The sequence below is a fragment of the Aulonocara sp. 'chitande type north' Nkhata Bay genome, linkage group LG1, assembly GCF_057382095.1.
Source record: "Aulonocara sp. 'chitande type north' Nkhata Bay isolate Kocher_YH1m ecotype deep benthic linkage group LG1, A_spYH_male_GT1.1, whole genome shotgun sequence".
Classification (NCBI taxonomy): Eukaryota; Metazoa; Chordata; class Actinopteri; order Cichliformes; family Cichlidae; genus Aulonocara; species Aulonocara sp. 'chitande type north' Nkhata Bay.
This window is the reverse complement of record NC_141344.1, coordinates 26,968,053-26,987,372: the sequence shown is the minus strand read 5'-3', so window position 1 is coordinate 26,987,372 and position 19,320 is coordinate 26,968,053. Positions and strand designations below refer to the sequence as shown.

The following is a 19,320-nucleotide window of genomic DNA, read 5'->3' as shown; positions in this document are numbered from 1 at the left end:
TGAATTCAGTAACAAACTGTTACTGACAAAACAGTTTTTATTGCCAAATTTGAGTGGCCACACTGGACTCCTCAGAGAAGTCAGAAATTAATCAAACATAACACGTAATCATATTTTTTCTGTTCAGGAATGCAAGTAGTAATGATTGTATTTTGGCACCTTAATTAAAAAAAAATCATCTTCAGCTTTTTGCGAAATAGGAGATTTGGAAATTGTTTAGTAGTAACCGATTTCTCTAACATTTATTACAGTAGTTATATATATACTTTGCTCATTTCCTCTTCTCAGATTAGCCTGTTGTTGTATTTGTGGAACAGTGTTGCCAGCAGGGATGTTGCTGACTGCCCTCTGGTGGATAAACTAAGCAATGTCAACACTCATAACTTTGTTGAAGGGTGTTTTTCCTCATCTCTACTTTACTTTTTTATCAGTTTTTATTTATTTATCAGGTTTTATAAATTCCGATCCAGATAGATCAGCAACGAATTAATGTTGGCTTGTTAACAAAAAAACAAACAAACAACCCCCCCCCCCCCCCCCCCCAAAAAAAACAACAACAACCACAATAATGGCACATCTCTAATTCTCAACACTTGATACATTATCTTTGTACTATTTTCAGTGAAATATGGACTTAAAATAATAAAATAGTCACTTGATTCTGCTTTTTGTTTACATTTTACACAATGCCTTGACTTTTTTTTGTTAAAAATAGGGTTGAATGTGTAACTTAAAAAAAGGCAAGATATGTGTTGAAAGCCCCACTTTTGTTTGCTTGGAGATAAGCTGCCTGTCAGTGAAAGTGATTGTAGTTTCTTTTTGAAGCCCTAAGGGCCTCAAGAAGTCGGTCACACAGATATGAATCATCTAGGAAAATGCATCACATTAGTGACTTGTAATGTATTCAGATTAATTTGAATAATATTCCTGCCTCTTTTACAACACAAAAACACTGCTGCATGCCAGCTAATACCAATTACTACAATGCCAATTTGGTAGATGTACAAAAATGATCCTAATGGATGTGCAAATGCAATCTTTTGGTCATTAATTGTGTGTTGCTTTATCAATTTAAGGTGGCAATCTGTAGAAAGTGTTTCTGATCTTAAATCACTTATGACCCCTCCCGACATTGCTGCTCTGAGCTTTCACACGCCTCGCTCCTATTGCTACAATGCCAGTTCTCTGTAACACTATTAATATTTTATGCGATCACGAGCTTCCATAAGCAAATTTCAGTCCCTAGCAAGTTGAGCCAAAGCATGATTAATTTAGTATTTATACCCCGACAACCCTTTAAACAACACAAGGCCCCCGGCCACAAAGCAAGGCACAGTTTGAAACAAAACTAGCAGCCTCTAAATCATAATCAGCACAGTCATTCAGGATTATTTGAGTTTGGGGACTCATTTTTTTCTGTAACAGCAGCTGCAGTTCTGGTGTGGAATCAGTGGGTTTGTGGATGGAAGCCACAGACAAGACAAAACTTTTGTTTTTGTTAGATATGGCTTTCCATCAGTGCCAGTTTTTTCAGAAATATTGCTGTATTAGACTTAACAAAGCCCTGTGACGTCATCTGTTGACAGCAGATTACAGGTATCACTCTCTCAGACAACACAGAATCAAGACACAGCTGCCCCGAAACCGCAGATCAGAAAGAGCTGATCCTTTAGTCACTGTGCTGAGATTGCAGCGCTGCAGCTAATCTGTTTACATGTGAAAACAAGGCAACACCTGGAGCTGAACTTTTGCTTTTTGGTTTCACTGAAACAGAACTGCTTTGTTTCTTTGTTTCTGTAAATTTAGACCTATGTATGTTTTTTCTTCCATACACTCTTTACCTTACATCATACCGACAAGCCTATTTAAGATCTGGTCATTAAGATCTCAACTCAATGATATAGGATAAACAAGGGTGATAATTACCTGTTATTCTTCAATTTCACAATATTTGTTATTGACAAATACACATTACCATCCACATATCAATAACTAATTAATAACATACAAATTAAATGTAATTAAATGATAACTGATAAAATGTGATTTTTAAAAAAATATTGTTTGCATGTATGTATGTATTTCACATTTTAACTTGGCATAGAGAGATGTGAGTTTAACTAAAAGTCCTACTTAGGACCCTGAAACTGACCTCACCTGAAACTGTTGCAAGTCGCAGAAGTAAATCTATGTTTTCATGTTACAGGGCTAATTATATACACATTTACGTTTATATTTAATGATTTGATATTTATACATTTACACATATTATTTTAAATCAGTAATAATAAATTGTGTTGAATCTACCTAGTTTATTTTTCCATATTTACCTAATTGTAGGACTTCCTGGCTTCTCATTGGTTAGTGAAGTTACATGGGGAGTCTAAACAAGGTTGTGTTGTTAAGTGTAGCAAGAGGAAAGGTCTTCATCTTGCTGTTTTCTAATAACTTAGAGAGATTTAGTACCATATAATGAACCCTCATGTTACACTGTCATCAATTTATTTAAACCTGTGCTTCTCCTACTGGGAAATTTCTTAATTCCTTCAATAGAAAAGGCCTCTCAGTCACAATGTAATCTGATCATACTCATATTTCAAAACCTGTATGTAGTGCATGCTTTGAGGCCAAATCTAAGACACAAGGATAAGTACATAAGAAGTTGCATGACTAACAGCTAAAGTGAAAGCTAGTCATGTGCCTGGACACTACAAGTTGCTCTTTGATGCCTTACCTGCAGTCTTCTCATCCCTGCAAGGATAACTGTGTGTTTCAGTACGTCATTCAGAATCTAATAAGACTACACATTAACATGATCACTGCACAGTTCAGCTTCATTAAAGATAATCTCTGCGCAGACTCCTTCGGACAGGGCAGGCCACGCCCCCTGTATTCTCTTCTGCTATTGATCAGTACAGTGATTTGCAGCATGTAATCCAATGCTCTGTGACAGGCTGTAACTGAGGTTAAAGATGGCAATTTAATTATGTGTCAGAGGTCATATTAAAGGCTGACCCCTTGACCCATTACCAAGAATGATAGTGATAACCTTTTGTTATTGTTTAAACTAAGCAACATAACAGGCGAGTAGGAGGACGCAGTAAAGTGATGCAATAAATTGGATTTTCAGAGGAAATGAGAATTCAAATGTTATATTATCAGCTTTTGTTGTCTGACTTTTTTTTTTTACTAGCACTCTACAGTGGATGCATTGGAATAATACAGTTTTACAAGCTTGTTGCATTATTTATATAAAAAAAAAGTATGTGTGAATATCTTGCATTTGCTTGGTAATTTGGAAATCTGTTCTACATCTGTTTCTTTGTGTTTGTCATTTAGGAATCCATAAAAAGTATTATCTGAAAGAAATAAACATCACACAAAATGTTGAAATGAAAGACATCGCTCAATAATTGTAATCACAGCTTTAATTAAATGTACATTTATTGGTTACCATCACAGTTTTAAGCCACACAATACAACTGTGTGAACATAACTGTCTGGCTCTGATGTCACAATCAGGACTGGATAGCTTAATTTAGCAGTGAGACTAGCGAGAAAAAAAGAAAACTCAACCCAAAACAGAAACAGTCGGGCACATAGCATCTGCTACACTTTAGTGCCTAAGTGCATTACACACTCTGATAACCATCTGTGTGTGCTCCTCTTATCAGGCAAGCTTCAGGTCATCCCTCACAGCAGATGAAGAAACAGCTTCTTTGCAAAAAACTGTAACACTGCTGAACTCAGATATTTCCACAGTGAATGAGAGGCCTGTGTGTACCTGTCACTGGAGTGTGGACAATATTTACTCATATGCTGCTCTAAGCTGCTGGTTATATGCAGTGTCATCAGTTCATGGCTGTCCACCAGAACATGAGGGCACTTTTGCTGCTGATACCTTTGACACCCAACCATTATCAGTATTTGTACTTTTACACAAAAAAATATTCATTCATCCCCAACATTCATTAATATTATAAAATCGAAATACTCTGTTTGAGGATGACCCTTGCAGTGTCATTGTGTTTGCTCATTGGTAATGCATTTCAGCAGCTTACTGTTGAGGTGGTCACAGAATTGTTGGATTTTGTTGGCTTTAGGTAGAGCCGGACTGAGCTATGACTGTGATTTTAAGTCTTAACGAGAAGCTAAGTGTTTTGGTAAAAAAAACTGAAATGAAATGGAAATGTTACAGTAAGTTACTGAGAGCCTCACAGGTTAGGTCTGCTTTTATCTGAGGGTAACCAACACTAGAGTTACACGAGTGGTAGATTAGATTTAACTGCTAGATTAAATGAAACATCACTCTATGAAGTAAGGCTTCACTGAAATAATATCCATTCAGAGACCAACAAAGACCGTGTCTTTGTATTTTGCAGCCGGGATGGTTTTAAATATCTCAATTAATGTCTCCTGTAAATTCCGTGTACTTTTTTTTTTGATAAAACAAATGAGTCTCTGACTTGTTTATGATGCTGTGAATGAGTACAAAGTTTTTATGTTGTGTCATTGGGCCCTTGGGTGCGAGCACTGTCTATAGCCAGCCACATATGCAAATGATTGGGCAATTGTAGATATACAAATATGTACCCATGGTCCGCGCGGCCTAATGGCCTCCCTCCCTCCCTCCCTCCCTCTGGCTGGCTCAATGGCTCATTTAGATATCTGCTTGGTTTATTATGTGAATAAGTCACGCCTGGCTTGTTACGACCCTCCAGGTTCCTGTTTCTGCTGTGTAGCTGAGATGTGTGGCGCTCAATTAGGCTGCCTGGCTGGCAGAGTTAACCCTTTGCGCCAGATAAGCTGTGTTTTTCCTCAGCCATATGGGGTTGGTACATTTTTTGGAGGGGGTGGGTTCCAGGCTGGGATCAAAAGATCAATCCTAATACACTGCTACCAAGCTGACCTCTCAGATGTAATAAAGGCGCCATCTTTCACCCTTGGGGCCTATTCGGTACCTCCCACCCCATGAACAAACCTGGTATCTTTAAATTAGCTGACTGGCTTGCCCTGCAGGTAATTGCATTAGTTTATCAATGTTCAACACAATTTATTACTTTACTCTAGCACCACTAGGATCCTGGTGTTAATGTCCTCTGTGAGAAGACGGGGAAGAAGGCCTTTGTGTTCAAGAGTGCGTGTGAATGTGGGGGTGTCTTTGCAAATAAAGAAAAGTAAACACAATGACACCAAAGAATTCAAATTACTGCTTTATTGCCGGTCATACATTTTATCTGCGCTGGTATGCTCTTAACAGCGAGCAAGGTCTTAAATGTGCATATTTGGACCATATTATTACCTTACATTTCACTTTGCACGAGTGCACATTCATATTGCATTACCCATGTTATTTATTGGTGACCTTGCTGTTGCCTTTGAGGTGTTGGATCGGTGCCTCCTGCTCCTTTGGTATCCACCCCAGCTCTTCTCCACCCTGTCAGTGATCGTTACAGCTCCAGCACTTAAACCTCATACGACAGCAGTCTTATTTGCCTTAATAGGTGCTTCAATCAGATTGTCTTTCATTACACTAAACACAATATTACTGTCTCTACTTTTCAATAGAGTTCTCTGGCCAGAGGCAGCTGTGTGCCTCCCTCACATCTGTATGCATTATGGATCTGTCTGAGGTAATAAACAGACCCTGCTCTTATTCCTGCTTCCTGGTATCATTATTCCTTGCCCCTCAGATGGATTATAGCCCACTGTGCAACATGTAGATGAGTGGCGCTCCTCTGATTGCCTTATGGCCATCAGGCTTTGCATATTTACTGCCCATGAATCACGGTTTGCAGGAAACGCGCAGCACCATATTCCAATCCTCCTCCCTCCTCTACTTTTTATGCTCCGCTTTGTTTTACTCTTTCTCTGTCATTCGCTCTCTCATTTTCAGTTCTTTTTCTTCGTCCGTCTTTCTCTCACCGCTTCCCTCCTTTCGAGTTCTTCTTTCATTGTCTGTCTGTTCCCTTGATCCTGCTCCTTGCATTCCCAGCTGCTTAATTAAAACATGTATTATTAATACGGCTATATCTTTGTCCATCTTTCTTCCCCGTTCATACGACTGCTACATTAAGTGTAAATTGTTTCGCTGTAATTCCCCTTTAATGTCCCTGTTACAATCAGTGTTTCTGGTGTGCAGAGGCAAGGGAGGGCAGAAGAAAAAAAGAGGGAGAGAGTATGTGACTGGGATCACAGGCTTCTACTGTAACTTAATGTTTGATGTGTGGCTTGCATACTGCAGGCCCTGTAATTAGGTCTGTTTTGCAAGTCAAATGTATATGCTGCCAAAATGCAAAATAAGAGTTAAGAAAAGAAAGTTGCAAGATGTAGCAGGGTATGGTGTGTGTGGGTTGTTCCTACTCAGCCACAGACCCACCTTTAATTTGTTAACACTCATCCTACTGACATAGTTAACATACGTGGACGACCGATGGAGGTATCCAAGAACAATTTACTGTATGAAATTAAATATAACACCAAAATAATAATAGCAAACCTTATTTCTTCTTAAAGTCTTATTAATTATGTAATTAATGTAATCTAAAGAAGAAAAAAGAGTAGCTTTTTTATTATCTGCCAGTATTTTTGCACAGTTTATGTAATATTACTTTCAGATTTACAAATACAAACTACATTGTTATTTATCAGCTTATTTAGCTTTTGTCTATTGAAGTATCACAATTTTTAAAAATAATTTCAATTAAACACTATTTGTCTTGGATTCGTGGATTATATCAGTCAAATATACAATAACTGAAATAAATATGCAACTGGCCAGCTTGGGCATATAATCTCTCCAGCGTGTACTTGGGACCTCCATTGCATGCCCAAAACACCTTTCGATGAGGAGAAGTAGTGGCTCTACTCTGAGTGACTCCTAAATGGCCAAATGCCTCTATTTCCAACACCCTTGAGAGAAAAATCATTTCTGCTGCTTGCATCCTTGATCTTTCTTTTCAGTTGATACCCAGAACCTGTGACCACAGGGGCGGGCAAGAACACAGATCAACTGTTAAATCACCAGATTCACATTCGTGCTCAGCTCTCTCTTCACCACAACCAACCAGCGCAGTGTCATCATCAGTAATACTTATTTAAACTACTCTTACTTAAACTACTCCATTTGGGGCAGCAGTTCAAACCCTGAATCAGTGCTCCACTCGTTGCCAACAGAGAACCATAGCTTCAGACTTGGAGATGCTAATTCTCATCCCATATACTTCACATTTGGCTGGAAAATGCCCCAGTGTAAAACCAACAAAACCACATCATCTGAGAAAAACAGAGATCATATCCTTAAACCAGCCTCCACCCTTTGGCTACACCTAGAAATTATTGTCCTAAAAGTTATAAAAGAATCAGAGACAAATGGCAGCCCTGGCAGAGATCACCAACCATGGTTGTACAGGGAATGGAAAAAACTAAACACAGCTAAAGGTAAACACACCATACATGCAGTTATAACACACAGTTTGCCTCATGCTATGCTCAGGGCATGCTGGCGTACGACAGGAGGAGCAAACAGTTGCTTCCTCCCTGTCTGTGTTTCAACAGGAAAGTAACACCTTTGTCGAGTGGATGTTCCAGCTGGACCGTCACATCAGCAGGTGAGTTTTCCATCACTCCCAGGAGGGTCATTGCTGCTCAGATTGGGGCTTGCAATGTAGCAGCAGCAGCTCTTCTTGTCATGTGTGGCATGACCAGGGCATCTATCTGTCTCTGGATGATCTGATGACATCTCCAATGTTCTGATAGTTTGGAAAACCTGTGAGTTTTTACATCCTTGATCTTTTTTTTCAGTTGACACCAAGAACGTGTGACCACAGGAAAGAATGCAGATAAGCCCATTCACTTCGACTGTTGAACTTAATAACAACTTTTAGCGCCCACAGGTTTAAAGTTTTGCAGTAAATATATCTGCTTTCTTTAGAACGAATCCTCATAACATCTCCAGGTCCAAATTTGAATCTGTAATTTGTTACTCTGTGACATGATGTTTACATTGTGTAATGTTTACATGTTTAGCATACTTACAAAGAAAATAAATTAGGAGGGATCACATCACATCAGCATGATAGTGTTGTCATTGTCAGCAAGTACAGCCTGAGCCTATTCACATTTCCATTACAACTAACTGACATTAGTTGCACCAGCAACCACTGTTGTTTTCACCTACTGTACAACAGATGTTGCATAGTTCTGGAGGGAATCGCCACAGTGGTGGATCTGCAAGTTTGATCTATACCAAATTCCCTTCCTGATGCAATGCTCCAATTTTTCTGGTCTTGGGACCAGCAATGGGAGTATACTATTGGGTTTGCGTCTTGTCCTGGTCTTGAACCAGGGATCTTTTGTGTTTAAGGGGAATGTGTTCATCACTACACAGGAGCATGGTTAAATCAAAACAATGGGGATAGGCTGGAGTCTTATTTAAACATACACCACTTTCTGTCAGCCTTTGACGACTCTGATATATTGGATTACTGACCACAATCTTAAAGACTTTATGTTGAAACCAGAGTAAACCAAAATGCTAGAATGGCTGAAGTTCAAGTAGGTGTAGGTGGAAATAGGTGTTTGAAGGTTCATCAAGCAGAGTTTGGTGCATGAAGAAATAAGCAATATATATTATTAGTTCATGCACTTTCTGTCCTCTGTCAAAGGCACTTTCCTATATTTTCATCTACCCATTATGTCTAATAAGGTTGTGTTGATGCTTTACCATTTATCTGTCACGGAGTGCTTAGTCTACCATTATTGATTGGAACAGGCCAAATGACTGGGAGAGCGCTGTAAACCAGGCAATTTAAAACCTACATCCTTCATTGTCACATGATGGGCGCAGAATGAGATCCTAAGAGGCAGAATGAGTGCAGTGGCAATAAATAAAGTGAAGAAAATATAATCTGGCAGGGTGACATCGACTGTCAATAAGAGCGCCATCTCTAAAGCCATCAGCGTGATTATCAGGGCAGGGATGATGAGCTGTGGTGTGAGGTACTGCAAAAGCATGGGCCTTGTATCAGGGCCTCTGGTGAGACAGATGTTGTGCGTGAGTAATGGCACAACTATCATGTCACATGGAGGCTTGCCTGCTCCATATAGCGAGTGCGTAACAGGGAAAGAGTGTGAGGGCCGGATAATATCGTAAAACAGTGTTTAAATATTTTAATTTCATTTGTCAGAGGGGCCCCTCCCTTGTACTCCATTACCCTGACAACCATCCTTCATCAGCTGAATGAGTGCATTATTCATTAGCACTAATTATTTTCACATAATGTCTGCCCCGATATATTTAACCTCCACATTACACCCAGGATAATGGCCTTGTAAAATTGAATTGTGAGAAAGAAGTGGAGTTGGGAAGCTCATTTAAAGAACATCAGAGGGAGGAGAAAAAAAGAGTGAAGGATGTGCAGGAGGGGCTTTTTGAAGCAGCTGGAGTGGGGTGGGGTGTGGGGGGTTGACAGGAAGAGTGTTAAGCACTTTGGGACATGGAGCCCCAGAAGTGATGGGACATTTGTTCTTGTCTCATTTGCATGCTAAGAGAAGAGCCCGGTGGTTCACTGTTGGGTTGACGAGATACCCAGATGCCCCATGGGTTGAAGGTGCCCTCCAGCAAGAGAGTTAAGATTAGCTCTCCCTGACCTGACACAAGACCTCAACCATTAATATAAAAACATGTGACCCAGGACAGTCGGAGCAGAGTCTTGCTTTCTTTCGCCTCGATCGCCATCTCTCCCGTCTTAGTCTTTGACTCCAGTCTTTTCCTGTCTTCATCTCCACTTGCACCTCACTTTTCTTTTCTTCATGCATTTTTTCTTCTTCTGCCTTTTTTCCAAATCTTCATTCAGTTACTTACCTACATTGACTGACAGTCAGTTCTTTTCAGATATTTTCCCACTGAGAAGTATCAGGATTCCAACTTTGAAACTGATGACCAAAGAAAGATGTAGTCAGGTATTCATTTACCATTTGTTTAATTGTCAATTTGTAAAATATAAACTCAAATAAGGCATGCTGCTCTGCTTGCTTGAGCTGTGATCCCCCCCACCTCACCATATACACAAAGAAAAGAAAAAAGAAACACAACATGGCTTTCATGCATCAGATTAAAAAAAGAAGAAGAAAAAACTAGAAAAGAAAATTCTGTATTATGAAATATTTTAGCTGCAAACTTTGATGAATCAGTTAGGCCCAGAGATGTAAACCACTTTAAGCCAACACTCTCTGTTTTGTATCAAAATGCAATATTTAATTTATAGTTTAAAACACACAGCAATGTTGCTGTAAGCAACTTCTCCTTGTTCACCCTACAAGGAGAGTGGGATGTAAAAATAACCAAACCAAAACAAACAAAAATTACATAAAAAATCTTAAGAGATGGCCTTGTGAAAAACTTTTGTTTCTGCAGACACATGAGAATGATCACAAACAGTCTAAATATCAAACAAATGCATGCAATTCAAAAACTAGAACAACAATTTCTTTTTTGAAATTACACAAAGTATTGTGGGATTAATTTTCTCTCTATCTCAAACTCATCCTCTATCCTGCCAAATGTTGTGTTATGTTTGCAAAAGTGGTTGTTCCCTCCCCCTTTTTACTGTGACCTGCTCCCATTAAAGTCAAAGGAGCTTGCAAAGAAAAGCGTCTGGACTTCTTTAAGTTGCTTGAAGACGTTTCACCTCTCATCTGAGAAGCTTCTTCAGTTCTAAGGTCAAATGGTGGAGAGTCCCAGATATAAACCTAGTGGGAGTGACCCCCCACAGAGGGACAAAGGACCCCCTGATGATCCTCTAATCGCCTGAGCCAAGGTGTGAAACTGGGCGTGGGTCCCAATCAGCCAAAGTTTCGGGTGTGTTCATTGTGAAACCTGGCCCCACCTTATCATGCGAATTCCTGAGGTCAGATGGCCCAGGATGTGAGTGGGCGTTAAGGCGTCTGGGAAGGGAACTCAAAACTGGATTATAGATGGCAGAGAGTTGGTGTCGTAAACCCCCGCCTCTGTTCAAAGATGGTCGCTCACAGTGGACATAGATGGCTTCTTTCACTCCTCTTTCAAACCATCTGTCCTCTCTGTCCAAAATGTGAACATTGGCATCCTCGAAAGAGTGTCCTTTATCCTTAAGATGCAGATGGACTGCTGAGTCTTGTCCTGTGGAGGTGGCTCTTCTGTGTTGTGCCATGCGCTTGTGAAGTGGCTGTTTGGTCTCTCCAATGTAGAGGTCTGAGCATTCCTCGCTGCACTGTACAGCATACACCACATTGTTAAGTTTGTGTTTTGGCGTTTTGTCTTTCGGGTGAACCAGTTTCTGTCTGAGCATGTTGCTGGGTCTGAAATGCACCGGGATGTCTTTTTCTAAAGAAAAGAAGACCGGACACCAGCGAGGGAGGATAAGAAGGACAGACGCAACAACATTGTCATCCCCTATGTAGCCGGTGTATCAGAGAAACTCAGGAGAGTTTTCTCCAAGCATGACATCCCGGTGCATTTCAGACCCAGCAACACGCTCAGACAGAAACTGGTTCACCCGAAAGACAAAACGCCAAAACACAAACTTAACAATGTGGTGTATGCTGTACAGTGCAGCGAGGAATGCTCAGACCTCTACATTGGAGAGACCAAACAGCCACTTCACAAGCGCATGGCACAACACAGAAGAGCCACCTCCACAGGACAAGACTCAGCAGTCCATCTGCATCTTAAGGATAAAGGTCACTCTTTCGAGGATGCCAATGTTCACATTTTGGACAGAGAGGACAGATGGTTTGAAAGAGGAGTGAAAGAAGCCATCTATGTCCACTGTGAGCGACCATCTTTGAACAGAGGCGGGGGTTTATGACACCAACTCTCTGCCATCTATAATCCAGTTTTGAGATCCCTTCCCAGACGCCTTAACGCCCACTCACATCCTGGGCCATCTGACCTCAGGAATTCGCATGATAAGGTGGGGCCAGGTTTCACAATGAACACACCCGAAACTCTGGCTGATTGGGACCCACACCCAGTTTCACACCTTGGCTCAGGCAATTAGAGGATCATCAGGGGGTCCTTTTGTCCCTCTGTGGGGGGAAACTCCCACTAGGTTTATATCTGGGACTCTCCACCATTTGACCTTAGAACTGAAGAAGCTTCTTGGATGAGAGGTGAAACGTCTTCAAGCAACTTAAAGAAGTCCAGACGCTTTTCTTTGCAAGCTCCTTTGACTACGATGACCTGGATGACTGAGAACCTTCACAGACATACTGCTCCCATTAAAAGTGCTCTGCTTGATTATGGATCAGATTATGAGTTTTCCTTTATGTTAGTGTCATCAGGTTTAAATTGGACTGAGCTGCTGTTTCGCTAATTATTTTTTCCTGTTTTCCTTCTGCAGTTTAACTTTGTTGCTTGGAAATCAGCTGCCAATCATAAATATATGACTGTTTCCTGAGCAGGCACAGGGTGGGAGAATGGGGTAGGAGATGCTACAGTCACTGACATTGATGAAAATACAAATGCACAGTGTATGTTTCCATATTTATGGTGAATGGAAGAGGAAAAAAGTTTCACCTTTAGTCTTTTTGCAATTAATGCAAATATTGTTTGATTACTTGAGTTTTTATCCCCACTTCCTAACCTGGGCAGGTGATAGAAAATGCATAACTACAAGGACTGATAGGTGGAGGTCAGTTATTAGAAGCTTGCTTGGAGCTTATTTTGTTTAACTTTTGTTAAAGCTCCTCCAGCCTATGCTAACATCCTATTTAAAACTTTGCAGCACCTAACACTACCTGCCTCTGGTCCATTATATGAATTCAGTATATTCCATAACATCTCAGTGACATACTTCACATCACAACACAGCAAAGTCAATTTTGTGACAAAGCAAAACACATTTTCCTTTTGTTCTTTTCCCTGACTAATGTTGCAAACAGTGACCACTCTCCTCCCCAGGCTATGAGACTGTGAATGCGAGGGTACTGCTTTATATGCTTGATGATGGGTAATTGTAGTTCATTTCAACTGGGGGGAAAAATATATTATTCTCAAGCCTTTCTGTGTACTACCCAGAAGGCAGTGCTCTCTTTGTGTAAAGGATCTATCTCTCTGACATTTAGATTTGCCTTTTAAAGATGACATTTTTCAAAACTGGCATTTCTTCATATGTTTTCTAGAGGCGACAAAATTATCCTTTTAGATCCCAGTCAGAGTGTTCACCTAAGTGAGTAGTTTATCCAACCTTAAATTGTTTGGTTTGTCCTTGGTGATGACGATATTTCATGTAATGTAATGCTGATATTGTGATAATTCTACTTGTCTGTGCATTAAAAGGATCCACACTTAAGAAAAAGAAATAAATAAAGACTTACAAAAAAAAACGTCATATGTAAGGTTACAAGAGTTACCGTTTCCTTGCTGTGTTCATGGTGGCTGAGGTTGGGAGAGTGCCAGAGCTCATCTGCAGAGGGATAAAAAAAGGATAAAGTGCACATTTATCACATTTGTTGTATAACTGTGATTTATATGCGGCACAAATATGGTATATGCCAACAGCTTGATAGGTTTGGATGGTAGCTGATAGTTTTGGGTGTGTGACTGAAGATTAATGGAGTACTACACAGCTATCCAGGAGACACGCTCATCTCTGAATGATTCCTTTGAATCACAGGAGCTTTCCAATTACTGCACTCTAGTGACTCGCAATGAACCTTTATCCATTCTGCAAATGAGCATGCTATCCCTAAATAATTTCCTCTACAAAGATGGTGCTATGCATTATGAAATATTCAGAACTCAATTTTCCGGTTCTATCAGTCTTTGGAAAGATCCATAATTACGCGATAATCCACAATGTAATTCATTTTGGGTACTTGGAGAAACGGAGTTTGCTCCATAGCAAAATCTTTAATATGTTGTTGAAATGGGATGACGCATGCTTTGTGGCTTTTTTAAAGAGGATTTTGTTTGATGATTCCATTTTACCCTTACTTATTTTTTTTTAGACTACCGACATCTTCAGGGTCAGTGAGAAAGTCCAGACTAAGGAGATATTGTAGTGAGACAGCTGGTACATTGATGGGTATTGCTGTTCATAATTACATTACATAAAAGGAACACACAGACAAGATTGAGGACGGGTATTATCAAAAAGTGTAGAACTGCCTAGACACATAAACCTTCTGCACAAGTGGCTATAATATTGCAAGAATGGTAGCTTTATGTTAAAAACTAACAGCCTACCATTACATTAGAGTAAGTTCAGAAATGGAACTGTTATAGAACAGCATTAGAAACTGAAAAGAGTAAGATGGTGTTGGATTATTGCTTGTTGGCCAGAAATCTGAGGTTAAAGATCACTTAATGTGCACTGTAACTCTATGCTCAGGTAAGGCATGCTTAAGAAATATTGGCATTCAAAAGGTGAACAGAGCAGACTATCATTTGGCCAGCGTGGTCATACATGTGAGTGCGCAGTGATCCACAAATAAGAACAAGCACATTATCTGTACAGTCATTTCCATTGGACTGTGTACCATAAAGAGCAAATGTGTGCTCTACATTCCTGTGCAGCTGCTGCCACATACTTGTAGAAGTTTATAATATATAATACAATTTAGACAGCACCATCTCACCGTAAGGTGTTCAATAAAGTGGGTAATAAAAACCTTTACCACTGGCTTTAAAACGAATAAAGTTAAATGGAGCCACTGACATTTTTAGTAATGCATTATTGTAAGTCAGCCCTGCAACTGCAAGAGGCAGGGTGTGTCAAAACAGCTGTCTGTCACTGCGACAGAAAGCTCGGCGAGACAACGTTAATGACACGCTTGTTAAAATGTGATAACAGTGCTGAGCTTAAAGGCCAAAGCTGTCACAGCAGGAGAAGAGAAAAGTGTAGCGTAGTGGAGAGAAGTGTGGGAGGCTGCTGGAGTTCAAAGAACTCAATGCCAGCTGTACAGGTGAGTCAGGCGAGTCTCTCTTTCTCACTCCTTACTAAAAAAAAGGTTAATTTAAAGGTTTTCATGATTTACTGTAATATCACACATAATCATTTTTCAGTACAAAATATATAAGTGATATATTATAATGGCTCTTCTTTTTGGCAATGACTAATCAAAAACTGACCCTTAATGTCAGAGTGAAAAAACATCTCCCCAAGGTGAAATACAAGTACAAGTATAAAATGTAAAATTCATATTTAGTCCCTTCAATATGTCAGTGGACAGAAGCTAAATCACTGCTGTTTCAGTCACTTGGGTACAACATTAAGTTCTCATTCAGTGGTCAAAGGATTTCACTTGACTGTGCTACACCTGTGTAAGACAAAAGAACACTCCACATTGCCTGGAGTACGGCTAAAGGTTAAGCGGCAGATTGATTTTGTCAAATGTAGCTGTAAATCTTCTAGGCGAGGCTTTACAACTGAATAAGTCTGCAAAACGACTTTTGAAAGACTGTGTGACCTCAGTGAGGAGCTAAGACAGCCAGTGTACCTGTGACAGTGTTTTTTATTTACAATTATTTGTGCCCCTCGTCCCAACAGCTTCCTGTCTCCACCTGTTCTTTTTTCCTCCATGTCTTGGCGTCACTAAAATAGGGAGAGCGTAATTAATGAATTGCTTTCAGCTGTCCTGCCAGCCTCCACTGGCCCTCCACCCCACTGCACCACCCCTTCCCTGCAGTGGAGCCGCAGATTACATCTCGCCACACACCTCCACCTCTACTGATGCTGGGGACCCATCCGGCTAAGCCTACTCACCCCCCCACCAGTGGGAGAGAAAATTGGCCAGAGCAATCTGTGCCCCTGGCCTATGGATTACCTTCAACTTAAAGGGCTGCAAAGCCAGATATCACAGGTTGATACGGGTGTTGGCATCCATACATAAAGCGATGGAGCCTCTACAGCGGGGTGTGGTCTGAGCATGCGGTTAATGACCGTCCCAGGAGGTAATAGCGAAAATAGTTGATGTTGGCATCAAGTAGGCAGCAGCATATGCAGCCTACTTTGGCTTTGAGGAGGTTGAGGTGAAATATCTCTGTGGCTCCTCCCCTGTCCGACCGCACCACCTCATAGTGGACGTCAACCACCCAGCAACAGTAATTTTGAGCTGAAAGAAGGGAGCAGTTGCCTAAGTCTAGTCCCTCTGTTGTACAAGAGCTCCTGACGTTGCTGGGCTGCAACCTTTACTCTGTGTGTTTTTTTCCCTTAAACGTTATCTGCAGCAGCACTACTGGATGCCGCTGAATGTCCCCATGCACACAACTGACCACCCACTCTGACTCCAACAATGCATATTGTTGGCATCATTCTGGTACGCTGTATTTCCCTCCTGGTCAGGAAGAGGGTGTTGGAGTCCTGGCAATGAAGAACACCTGGCCAACATCCATCAAAGGACACTCCCATCACAATCCTGCCATGGTACTGATGCAGCCCTCCATGGGTCGGGAACAGCGCCTACCACTGCCGGGACCTGTGGAGACAGATCGGGGAGAAAGAAGTTAGTCGGCTACTCCACTGGGGTGGAGGTGGGGAGCCTGTTACTTGGAGCTGGGACTGGCCTCGTCCCGCTGACCCTCAGCCTTCTTTGACCTCTGACTGTAGAAACAGTGATGGAAAGTTGAATTCAAATGAAATATATTTGTATACACACTAAATGGCAAACCTGTAACCTGCATTGTTTCCATATGTTTACTTTTTAAGTTAGATATTACATTACTAATGTTTCCCACATTGTCTTTGAAGTTTTGCTGGATCTTGTCACCCCATGATGTGAGTGAGACTATGCAGGTTGTGGAGGATTTGGTCCCTCAGGTGCTCCATGGGATGGTGTAAACCTTTGTTCTGTTGGCAGCTCATGGCTGTTTGGCTGAAGAGGGAAACTGTGGCTGTCTACATGCACAGGGTTAATTTTACTGACCAGACGGTATTTCCCTCCCCCACATAAACCCAGGTGCAGATGCCAGTAAGACTTGAGAGAGAACAAACTGATATCATGCAAAGTTCAGGAAGACAGGGAAGAGGGATGAGGAATAGCCTGCTCAGGTGAGGACCAGAAGCCAACCTAGAGGGATGCAAGGCTGGTTCAGCTGATGGCCTTGAGCCTGAAGGCAGACTGAGGCAGGCTGATCAGAGATGGGCTGATCTATTAGTACCTCATTTCCACCAATGTAGTGTCTAATGTACAGGTAGTTCCATATATTTCCTAAACTAAAAAGCCGATGTGTCTCACTGACATCATTGGCCACAGGAGGTGCTACAATAAAAAAGTCACCAACGATTTGAAGATGTAACCAATGGATTCGGTCTACTGTAATTTGTCTTTGCATGTAAATGATCCAGTTGGTTCTCAAATATAGTAAAATTGAGCCAGATCTCAAAAGGCGCCAAGTCAGAACCAGCTCAACACTGGCATCACCACCATGTTGGTGAAAAAGTATTAGGTATTAAAGTGGGAGGTATTAGACAGGGAAGAAGTACTGGAAACACAGCTCAGATGGGACCTGCATCAGGATCAGGGGAGTCAGCGAAGCAATAATGAGAATGACTAGGAATTGAGACTAGGAGGCAGTCGCACTGACTGATAACAGAGACCTAGCAGAGAGGTTTCAGCAGAAGCTAAGCACAAGTATAGGTCATCACTTAAATGGACCTCATAAGGCTCTGCCTTAAAAACAGCAGCCTCAAGTCCGGCGTTAAGAAGAAAATTACCAACAGCACAGAGAGAGAGACGTGCCAGGTGCAGGAAAAGTTGGACTGACCCAGGATAGGGACAGAGGTTGCAGAAACTGATGTGACTGGTGTAGTGGTGTGGTGTGCTTTAGAAATATAGCAGTCGTGCAGTTAGAGACAAGATTAAAGGGAAGATCATCCAAATTTAATCAGGTGAGGCTTTTTATGGGCAATTTCACTAAACTTTTCTTATTTTTATTTTTTTTTTACACTTGTTAAAGGTGTTTAAATGAAATAGGGATGTAGGGGTAGCAAATACTTTGAAAACAAGTAGTGTGCATGTTACACTTATTTTGAGATCATGGGCCTATTCTCCTGCTTTGTGCCAGGAATGCCACATTCAATTTCCTTTCATTTATCATCTATAGATTAAATTCAACCAGTGTTTAGTGTGCAGTATACCTGCATCTGTCCTTAACAACATTAGTCATTTCCCTTTGGAAAAAAAAGCCATTTTTGTCAGTGTAATCAAGAGTCGATGTCCCTTTTATTCTCAACACCGTTTGGTGATGAATTCCCTGCAAAGTATTTCCGAATACTTAGCCCAAGGAGGTGTAATTTAAATAATATCAGTCAATGTGCTGCTGCCAGAATAAGAATTATGTCCACACCAATATCTCATGTGACACAGCAGAGGAAAGACTTTCCCCCTGAATAACAAAAGTGCAATAATTCACTCAACATTATTATCAACCTAATTATAATAGGAAAGCTAGCTAAATCCCCTTTCCTGTTTGAATTTCGGAGCAAATAGGCAAAATGATCAGTTATTTTAATTTTGCTCAAAGGGGGTGACGATTAGTCACATCGAGACAACAAAGCTATCGTGTTGCTTTTTTAATGACCACTGAAAGTTCGTAAAATTGAGGCCACAAACTAAAAACACACAGTTTGACAATATTTTCTCCCTGGTTTAATTTAAAGGTCACATGGACCATATAAATATTAAACATTCATATCAAATTTACCATGGTACGCAAACTCACCACACACTAAGAGTCATCACATTTCGCAGGCATATTATCATAATTATATCACTATAACAAATTTAATGAGAGCAATCAGCTCTGAACAATTTTGCCTCCAAGGAAGCAGAGGTCCCAGTCAGTCACAGAGCTACTCCTTGGTCATTCTCTATTAATTTGCACAGTGTGTTCTCTGGGTGTCAGGGTCCTGGCAAAGTCGCTCCCCAGTGACTCCTACCTCCAAGTCAGCTGCACAAAGGGGGCCCTAATTAGACTCTCATGTGTATTTAATGGACCTGCTGCCTTTAGTTCTGTGAGACAGAAAGTGCCTGATGCTACAACCTCTGTATGAAGAACCCTTCACACACTTTGGAGAGGGACATGTCAAGTAATATCTGTGTGTGTGTGTAAGAGAGAGACAAGGAGTGTGTGCTTAACAGGACCCAAACCTGAAGCCAAACTTTTAGAGTCCAGTGAGTCTAAAAGTATTATACATGCATCATGCATACCTTCCTGACCTTACGTTGATATTACTTTAAAAAGAAGATTTTTTTTTAAACCAAATGATATTTTTCTTTTCCCTCGACCTTACAGAACCTCAGTATTTAGATCATTTTTAAAAAGTTGTAACACAT

The 19,320-nt window shown here is 40.8% G+C and overlaps 1 long non-coding RNA gene across 1 annotated transcript in view; it reads right to left on the bottom strand.

Moving 5' to 3' along the window:
- Positions 1-5,214: 5,214 nt before the first annotated feature.
- LOC147339195 (uncharacterized) overlaps positions 5,215-19,320 on the bottom strand; it is an 81,533-nt gene continuing 67,427 nt past the window's right edge. Inside the window, exons 5-6 of the long non-coding RNA XR_015128910.1 lie at positions 13,396-16,461; positions 5,215-9,936 (exon numbers count right to left, since the gene is read on the bottom strand). This is a non-coding gene — a long non-coding RNA (uncharacterized LOC147339195). The remainder of the gene's footprint in view (positions 9,937-13,395; positions 16,462-19,320) is intronic.